The sequence below is a fragment of the Notothenia coriiceps genome, unplaced genomic scaffold (assembly GCF_000735185.1).
Source record: "Notothenia coriiceps isolate Sejong01 unplaced genomic scaffold, NC01 NC01_scaffold00037246, whole genome shotgun sequence".
Taxonomy (NCBI): domain Eukaryota; kingdom Metazoa; phylum Chordata; class Actinopteri; order Perciformes; family Nototheniidae; genus Notothenia; species Notothenia coriiceps.
The window spans coordinates 13060063-13069785 of NW_011369947.1; the positions used below are offsets into that span (position 1 = coordinate 13060063).

General features: G+C 38.6%; 1 protein-coding gene across 3 annotated transcripts in view; it reads left to right on the plus strand.

The window, feature by feature from the left end:
* The first annotated feature begins 5678 nt into the window (after positions 1-5678).
* The window catches only part of ripor1 (RHO family interacting cell polarization regulator 1), a 22914-nt gene continuing 18869 nt past the window's right edge, over positions 5679-9723 (plus strand). For 2 of the 3 annotated variants that reach the window (XM_010794849.1, XM_010794851.1), the window contains exon 1: positions 5679-5820. The gene's annotated coding sequence lies outside the window, so the exon portion shown is untranslated. Of the gene's footprint in view, positions 5821-6171; positions 6247-9723 lie in introns of those variants that run through there. The other variant, XM_010794850.1, reaches the window with a different exon arrangement.

Here is a 9723-nt window from a genome sequence, read left to right on the forward strand (position 1 = left end):
AGGGCCTGCAATGCCTCCTTCTTCACTTAAAAAAATCAGAAAATTAGACAAGCATTCAGTGCTTCTGTATCAGGTAGAGCAAATGTATTCTCCCTGTTTCCACCTAAAATCAATTCAGACATGACAAAATTCCATCAGAATCAGATTAATGATAAAACCCTAGAGGATATTATACAACATCTGAAATCCTCCTGATGCCTTGATATTATTCCAACAGGATTTTTCAAAAATGTTTTTCATTGCATGGCCTCAGATCTACTTCATATAGTAAACAAGTCTCTTCACTCAGGTGTCTTTCCACAGGCCCTAAAAACGGCAGTCATTAAACCGCTCTTAAAAAATAATAATCTAGATGCTTCAGTAATGAACAACTACAGGCCCATATCAAACCTGCCATTTCTAGGTAAAATCATTGAAAAAGTCGTTTTTCAACAGATGAGTAATTTATTGCATTTAAATGACTGTTTTGATATGTTCCAGTCAGGCTTTCGTCCAAACCACAGCACAGAGACTGCTCTTTTAAAGGTCTTCATTGATGATATCCACTTAAACACAGACAGTGGCAGTACTTCAGTGTTAGTATTATTCGATCTCAGTGCTGCGTTTGACATTGTTGACCACAACATATTACTAGACCGACTGGAAAACTGGGTGGGACTTTCGGCAACAGTTCTAAATTGGTTTGAATTCTACTTAAAGGACAGAAACAACTTTGTTTCTATAGGTAAATACACATCTGAATTGACAAATATGACATGTGGGGTTCCTCAAGGCTCCATCCTGGGGCCTCTTCTCTTTAACGTCTACATGCTACCACTGGCTCAGATAATGAAAAACAACAAAATAAGTTACCATAGCTTTCCGGATGACACCCAGATTTATATAACCATTTCACCAAGAGATTATGCTCCAATTCAAACAATGAGTAAGTGCATTGAACAAATCAATGACTAGATGTGTCAGAACTTTCTCCAATTAAACAAAGATAAAACTGAGGTAATGGTTTTTGGAGCCAAGGCAGAATGTATAAAAGTTAGCGCTGAGCTTCAGTCTGCAATGTTCAAAACAACAGATAGAGCCAGAAATCTAGGTGTAGTCATGGACTCTGACTTTAGTTTCAACAGTGCGATGCCCCTGTGGGTTCATCTAGAGAGGGTGTGTCTGTGCTGTCTGTGCTGTCTTGATTGCCTTGATTGCAGTAACTCAGGGCCTTTTAAGCCAGGTCATAACAACAGTCACATTAAAACAATTACTAAATCAGCCTACTATCACCTAAAGAACATTTCTATGATTAAAAGACTAATGTCACAGCAGGATTTGGAAAAACTTGTCCATGCTTTTATCTTCAGTAGACTCGACTACTGTGATGGTGTCTTCAAAGGTCTCACTAAAAAATCTATTAGAAAGCTGCAGCTAATTCAGAACGCCGCTGCCCGAGTCCTCACTAACACTAAGAAAGTGGATCTGCTGCTGGTTTATAAAGCATTTAATGGTTTAGGCCCAAAGTTGTTCTGGAAAACTGTCCGACACCTCAGGAGGGGGAAGCAGGGGACCATCCAAGCTGTGTACAGCAAGGATGGGACGTTGTTGACCTCAACTGATGGAGTGTTAGGGCGTTGGAAGGAGCACTTTGAGGAACTCCTGAACCCAACAACTCCGCCCTCTATGTTAGAGGCAGAGCTGGAGTATGACGGGGGATCGACACCAATCTCCCGGGGGGAGGTCACTGAGGTCGTCAAACAACTTCACAGTGGCAAACTGAGACTGCCAAGGCACACNTGTTAGTTAAACTCAATATTTCTAATCAATATTATAATTTCAGAAAGTTTTACCTAAAGGAATGTACATTTGATGAAGTAAAGATAACTTCCCTGTTTTTAAGAGATGAAAATATGTATTTGGACAACTACAGCAAAAAGCTATACAAATCTTTGCTTGAACTAAATGTTGTTTACATAAGTATTTATATTAATTTATGTTTTGTCAGTGCATGTTGAAACGCATTTAATCGTATGTTGTTTTAATCAATTCAGCAGCTTTTATATACATAAACCTATGTATCTGTTAAATAAAAAATATTCCTGTTCATTTGTGTTGTTAATTGATTCGTAACAATTTGGCTATATATTTGTGTGCAGTGGTCGAAAGTAACTAAATACATTTACTCAAGTATTGTACTTAAGTACTTCTGTCACATATTTGTACTTTATTTGACTATTTCCATTTAAAGCTACTTTATACTTAGACTAATTTTAGAGGCAAATATTCTACTTTTACTCCACTACATTTTATTTACCTGTCAGTTTCTTTGTATATAACGCACATGATATGCTGATATAATGCAGTACTGCTCATCTACAGTAACAAGTACTTTTACATTTAATACTTGAGGTACATAGATAATGATACTTCTGTACTTTATATAGTTCTGAAATGGGTCATTGTGAAGACTGAGTCATTTTTGTACTGAAGTAACATTTTGATATAAGGACTTCTACTTGTAATGGAGTACTTTAAGACTATAGTATTTGTACTTTTACTTAAAGATCTCATGTTATACACCTTTTCAGGTTTATTAAAATATTTTTGGAGACTACTAGAATACATATTAATACAAACATGAACATTTGGTTTTTGCACAATAGGTAACCTTAAGCTAAAGCTTACTATTGTTACAGCTGACTGTGAGAGATATTGCTACGTTTGTCTTGGATATGTCATTTTGAACTTTTACTGGAAAATGTTTTTGTTAGTTAAACTCAATATTTTCTAATCAATATTATAATTTCAGAAAGTTTTACATGAAGGAATGTACATTTGATGAAGTAACTTCCCTGTTTTTAAGAGATGAAAATATGTATTTGAAAACAACTACGGCAAAAAGCTATACAAATCTTTGCTTGAACTAAATGTTGTTTACATAAGTAAAGATCTCGTTATTCACCTTTTCAGGTTTATTAAAATATTTTTGGAGACTACTAGAATACATATTAATGTATAAAAACATGAACATTTGTTTTTTGCACAATAGGTAACCTTTAAGTAAAGGATCTGAGTACTTCTCCCAACAGTGTTGATATGATGTTAGCTGTAAACGAAATTACGCAGAAACAAATGGACGAGTATCGCCAAGAACCGTTAAAATAGGTTGCTAGTTAAGCTAGTTAGGTTAGGAGGTGATGCTATCAGGATTTAATTTAGTAGTGATAGTTAACTTGAATGTTACGCTTTTCTTTCGTCCAGTTATATTTAATTTAACCTCCCTCTGAATCATTGTTATATACACACTTTAAAAAGCGCAGTTTATTTTCAGCCGGCAGCTATTTAATGAACTAATCTAGGAAATTAAAACCAGCACTCTTGCTTTTTGCCAGCTGCTACGTCCTGTTTTGTAGGAGCTCTGGAGGAGAAAGCGCCACATGCTGTCCTTCATCGCCGCCCCCTCCTCCCAAGCCCCGGCTCAGACAAACTAGGATCAACGGCCCCAACACCGTAAACCAGATACATTTAACTTCCTGAATGTAACCTACACGTTTCACCGGACCACCCCTGGGTGTCGGTTGTGTTTTTGGGAGACGCTGACACTGTTTCTCCCTCGGAAACTCAGCATGTCCGTGTTTTTCCGTTAGATTCACCACGGCGTCGCCAGCGAAGCACAAGCAGCAAAACAGTGACAGACTCAAGACATCCTTGTTGCCACAGCAACTAGCAGAAACATGATTTCCGGTTTTAGGAGCGACATTTCAAAATAAAACGTGTGATTTCATTTCGTGTTACAATGAAGGTTTAATTTACAAGGTGGCCACAGGTCTTCAATGACATCCATTTAAACACAGACAGTGGCAGAACTTCCGTGTTAGTATTATTAGATCATCTCAGTGTCTCATTTGATACTGTTGACCACAACATATTACTAGACCGACTGGAAAACTGGGTGGGACTTTCGACAACAGTTCTAAATTGGTTTGAATCCTACTTAAAGGACAGAAACAACTTTGTTTCTATAGGTAAATACAAATCTGAGTTGACAAATATGAAGTGGGGTTCCTCAAGGCTCCATCTTGGGGCCTCTTCTGTTTAACATCTACATGCTACCACTGGCTCAGATAATGAAAAACAAGAAAATAAGTTACCATAGCTATGCGGGTGACAGCCAGATTTACATAACCATTTCACCAGGAGACTATGCTCCAATTCAAACACTGCGTAAGTGCATTGAACAAATCAATGACTGGATGTGTCAGAACTTTCTCCAATTAAACAAAGATAAAACTGAGGTAATGGTTTTTGGAGTCAAGGCAGAACGTATAACGTTAGCGCTGAGCTTCAGTCTGCAATGTTCAAAACAACAGATAGAGCCAGAAATCTAGGTGTAGTCATGGACTCTGACCTGAATTTCAACAGTCACATTAAAACAATTACTAAATCAGCCTACTATCACCTAAAGAATATATCTAGGATTAAAAGTCTAATGTCACAGCAGGATTTGGAAAAACTTGTCCATGCTTTTATCTTCAGTAGACTCGACTATTGTAATGGTGTCTTCACAGGTCTCACTAAAAAATCTATTAGAAAGCTGCAGCTAATTCAGAACACCGCTGCTCGAGTCCTCACTAACACTAAGAAAGTGGATCACACCACTCTCGTTCTGAAGTCTTTACACTAGCTTCCTGTGTGTCAAAGAATTTATTTATATATAAATTATGAACCATCCAGAACTCTCAGGTCTTCAGGGACTGGTCAGCTTTCTGTCCCCAGAGTCAGAACTAAACATGGAGAAGCAGAGTTCAGTTATTATGCTCTTTTAATGTTTATTTTATTCTCTTTTCTTTTTAATGACTGTTTTTAAATGCCATTTTCTTAATGTCTTTCATTTTTGTAAAGCACTTTGAATTGCCTTGTGTTGAAAGGTGCTTTATAAATAAGCCTTATTTCATATCTATTTGATAAAATAATATTTAAAAAAACATGCAGATATGGTCAGGTAATTTATCAAATGTGACTTTTCACAGCAATGGTGGAAAGGCACTAATTACACCACTCAACCGCTGTTATATTGTGTACATGTGGCGTTTTTATGTCATGGCACCTTACACTAGCCTACACTAAAGAGGGGATATAAGGTAGCTCACTCTTACTAAACCACTATAGCAGATAATCATGAACTGCTGTTATTTAAGTTATCTGCACTTATAATAAATCACATGATGGCTTATTATAACATGTGTTGTTTGGCTACAGTAAATGAATAATTTGTATACAAAATAAATAAATAAAAGCTCTATTGACACCAGACAGAACAATAAAAAGGCATCTAACGTGTCGCTGCTAATTATACAAATATTTGGAAGACATTTTGTTTTTGTTTGTATGGGTATTGATTTTATTTTATAAATTGTATTTTTATATTGTTATTTACAGTGAGCTCTAGCGTATCTTCCATTTTATGTGATGCATTTTATGTTTTCTATTTCATATGATTATGTTACCAAGGGTGCGTCTTTTTTAATGTAATTACACATTAATGATGGCATTCTACCTCTGTTTATTTGGCTTTATGGTAGTTATTAACATCTGCGTATTTATGTTTTCATTTCATCTGCAATTTCGGGTTCACTTGTGCGGCTTTTATGATGAAAACCTCCCACCGGAAGTTGTCTTTGGTAGTTCTTGCCAGTTTGACGGTGGACACAAAAAACTGCGAATCAAGGAGAGGGACAGCGCCCAGAATAACTGTAAACCTCTGCAAACTGTGTGGAGCATCGTGTTGGAAATGAGACCCCGGTCGTTTTCTCCGGTGTGTCGGACATTTAATCAGAGGTAAGAGGATGCTTTTAATCGACAAGGTCACAACAACAAGAAGATTTTTTCTCTACATGGTCATGAGTCCGTCCGACCAAGTTGCTTTCCTGTGATGTTATCGAAATTATATTCACCAAACTGGCTGTAATTGGCTTTAATCCGCGGATTTCCTTACTGCTTTTCTGGTGTTTTGTTGTGTGGACGGACACTTTCAGGCAGGAGGGTATTGGGGGTCCTGGTGTGGACGGGGGTGGACTTTTTTTGTGGCCTGTGATGAGCTCCGTGGGCTGGGGTGGGATATGTGCGGAATACCAAATCTGGACGACACAGTTTTTCTCCCTAAATTAGCTTTTCTGAGCCCCATCCTGTGCTGTTTCTACTTGGAGTAAAGACCGCGATGGATGAACGTGTTGATCCGCCCCAGTGGCCTGCTGCTGCCGCCGGGTAATCCAGTAATCTGGAGTAGAAATGGTTGCTTTTTATTGTAACACCATTACCCCTCATCCTCCTCCTCCTCTTCCTCAAACACACAACAAAGTATGGATGTAACCGGGTCTAATGGGGTGTGAGCTACGTAGTTATTTATATCTGCACTAATGCAACAATTGTTAGTCGATTAGTGGATCAACTAATCGAGGAAATTAATCACTTCCAGTAGTGATTATGTCTAATCTCCAAACGTCACATGCATGACTTTCTTTCACCATTTTGTATGATGACAGGCCAACAATGAACACTTGGTGGGATTTAATGTATTTGTGTCTGCAACTAACAGTTGTTTTATATTAGTTGATTTGCTGATTGTTTATTAGATTAATAGTTGGATCTTTTGGCCTATGAAATGTTCGAATATAGTTTAAAACATCCATCCCAGCTCCTCAGAGTCCAAGGATGTATCTTTAGATGTCTTGTTGTATTTGTTTATTCTGTGGATGTGATATAAAACAGAGAAAATTAGGACATCTCTATATTTGAGAGGCTAAAACCATTAGACATTATTGCATAAAAGAATTACTTCAACAATGTATAACATAGGTGAATAGGGGAATATTATAATTTATCAACTAATAAAATAGTTAGCCTTTAATAAAGTAATGAGTTGCAGCCCTTAAAGTAATCAAAGGCATTATTCTTAAACTGCAACTATTATCTGATTTATCTTTCAGACGATCCACAAAATAATAATCTGCAGTTATTTTAATAATCAGTTGATTTTTCAAGCAAAATCAGAAGAAACTTCAGTTTCAACTGTCACATATGGAGTTGTCCTACTTTTCTCTGTTTTATATCCTTCTAATCTGAATATCTTTTGGTTATGGACTTAATGAAACTGGGAAGGCAGTTACTGTAACAATGAATCGAATAGATCTAATCATTGGCAGATTATTTGATAATACAAATAATTGTTATTTTCAGCCTGATCTGAGATGGTTGCAGGCCCAGACTTCTTACCAAACAAGACTGCATGCGCTTGTGAATGCAGTGAGAGCAGTGAGAGCACCAAAGGCTTTTTTCAGACAAAACTCCAGTCTTGTGAGGTGATTGGAAACAGTGTCCTCTTTGTTCCCGCCGCTCTGAGGAGAGGATTAATCCAGTTAATGATCTCTAATGTAAGGGGGGCGGGGGGCGATAAAAGCACATCTGACCGAGTAGTAATTGACATTCAGAATCATTAATATTACTGAAGCCCGCTGAGCTATTTATGGGTGGGTGGGAGAGTAAAAAATGTGTGTATCACCATTGTGACTTTGCACTTTTAAAGCTGTGCCCACCCCAGGGTGCAAGTCACAGTCCAGCACAAGTCATTAGGCCATTTTTGGTAACAGTGTTTGGTGTTAGGGCTGCATGATATAACTTGAGACACATAGACAGAGAGTGTACCCAGTTCCGCTTTTCTAATATATTCAGTATGGTGCTAAATCAGGATCATAATATTAATCTGAAACTGTAACTAAAAAAAGCTGTGAATGTATTAGTAAACTGAAACCAAGCAAACATCTTTGCCTGGTTAAAAAACGACTAAAACAAAATCAACATACATTTATTTCAGTTTTGTAACTATTTATTTGCTGTAATAATAAAGACATTAGCTAAAGATTTGATGTAGCTAGCGGATTTGTTCTTTTAGCAGACACACTCTGAAAACTCTCACGTTACATTTGATCAGTTTACATTTGCTTTCAACTAGTTAAAAGAAATCCGTTAGTGCATTATAGCAATCTTTCGTGATGTGTTCATCGTGAGAGTTGACATCATGATGCTGACAAAAAAAACAACATGTGTTGCAGCTGTAGTTGTTGGTGTGTTGTTTTTTGACGTAAAGGCTCTCTGGTATAGCATCTTTTCTTTGCCTCGTTCTGACCCCTGAGCAACTCCAGTTAATCTTCCCAGTGTGCAGCTGAGATTAGCAGTTTAGCCGAACCTCCGGCATGCTACACCCCGAGCCAACGTCCAGGAGAACGTAGAGTCACAGCAGGGAGTTTACAGCTTACTCTCATGTCAGCAATGTTGTCCCTAACAAGCTTTGATCAAGTAAAAACCATTATCTGTTTGTTTCTTTTGCAACAGGTGGAATATGTAATCCCATATGTTTATAAAATCTCTCTTGAATTTGAGTTTGGTGTAAAACAATGGGCTCTGTCCTGTGCTATGGGCTCATTCACAGATCCCATGTGTTAATATGGGATGGTTTCCTGCTTGACAGCTTTACTTTTCTTTAAATCTGTAATCTCTTTTGTGACTAGATAAACCCATGCGGGACCCTCTCCTCCTATAGTTCCCCCTGTCTGCTGTTAATCTGGACATTTACTGGTTTATCTTGGAGTAAAAAAAGAGTTTTACACCCTGGCACCAACAGCGGAGGGATAGTTTCTATATTCTCCTTCCAAACTTCTGTGTAGAATTTCCTGTGTAGAGTCAGCCATGAGACTTCCTGTGCACTGCTGCTGGATGTGGAGGGGGTGGAGAAGTAGGAAAGGAAGGGGAAGAGAAGCAAAAGCAGACTCATGTTGTCCGTGGTGGCCACTGCGGTAGCTGCGTGTGTGTCGTTCGCAGTCTCAGACTTTTAAACAAAACCCATCACTACATACATACACATTCACACACACACACAAACCTAACCACACCCATACACACACATTACAACACACACACACAACCACCATCCACAACACCCACACGCACAACAACCCAACAGCACACTCACAACACACACCAACACTAACTTCCTTCTCACTCACACACATATCAGACAACATACGACACACTACTGTCATCACACCACACCAGCACACACTCTCTCTCTTACCACAGTCATCAGTCACACGCAGAACACCACTCTCTCTCTCTCTTCACTTACACACCACACACGCACACAAACACACACACAACACACACCACACACCCACAACACCACACCACACACAGAACAAACACACAGTTATCGTCTCCTCTCAACCCCATTTACACACTGTCTTCGCTGACAACCAAGGCATAAACAGATCTGTTGTTCTCTCTTACACACCACAACCCTGCTACCACATACTTCTCATCCTCCTTCACTACGACACCGACACGCACACCAACGACAGTTGCGTTCTTGGGTTCACACTTGTCACATGGACATAATGTGTTTTCCTACTATCGTAAATATCTGTCTTGGTGACAGTGTGAAATCGAGTATGAACAACGGTAGACATGGACAAAACTGGACCCGAGAGAACTAGAGGCCAGACAGACGACAACTAATAATATCCCTGAGAAGTTTAAATTCTGTCTTATCAGTCCAGTCTTTCTATTTTCAACACTTTAACCCCCCCCCCCCACACCCACCCAACAACCACCACACCCCCCCCCCCGCCCCTCCACCTTTAGCTATGAGAAGAAGTGACGGAACCCGAGTCTCTTATGTGTGTTTTTATA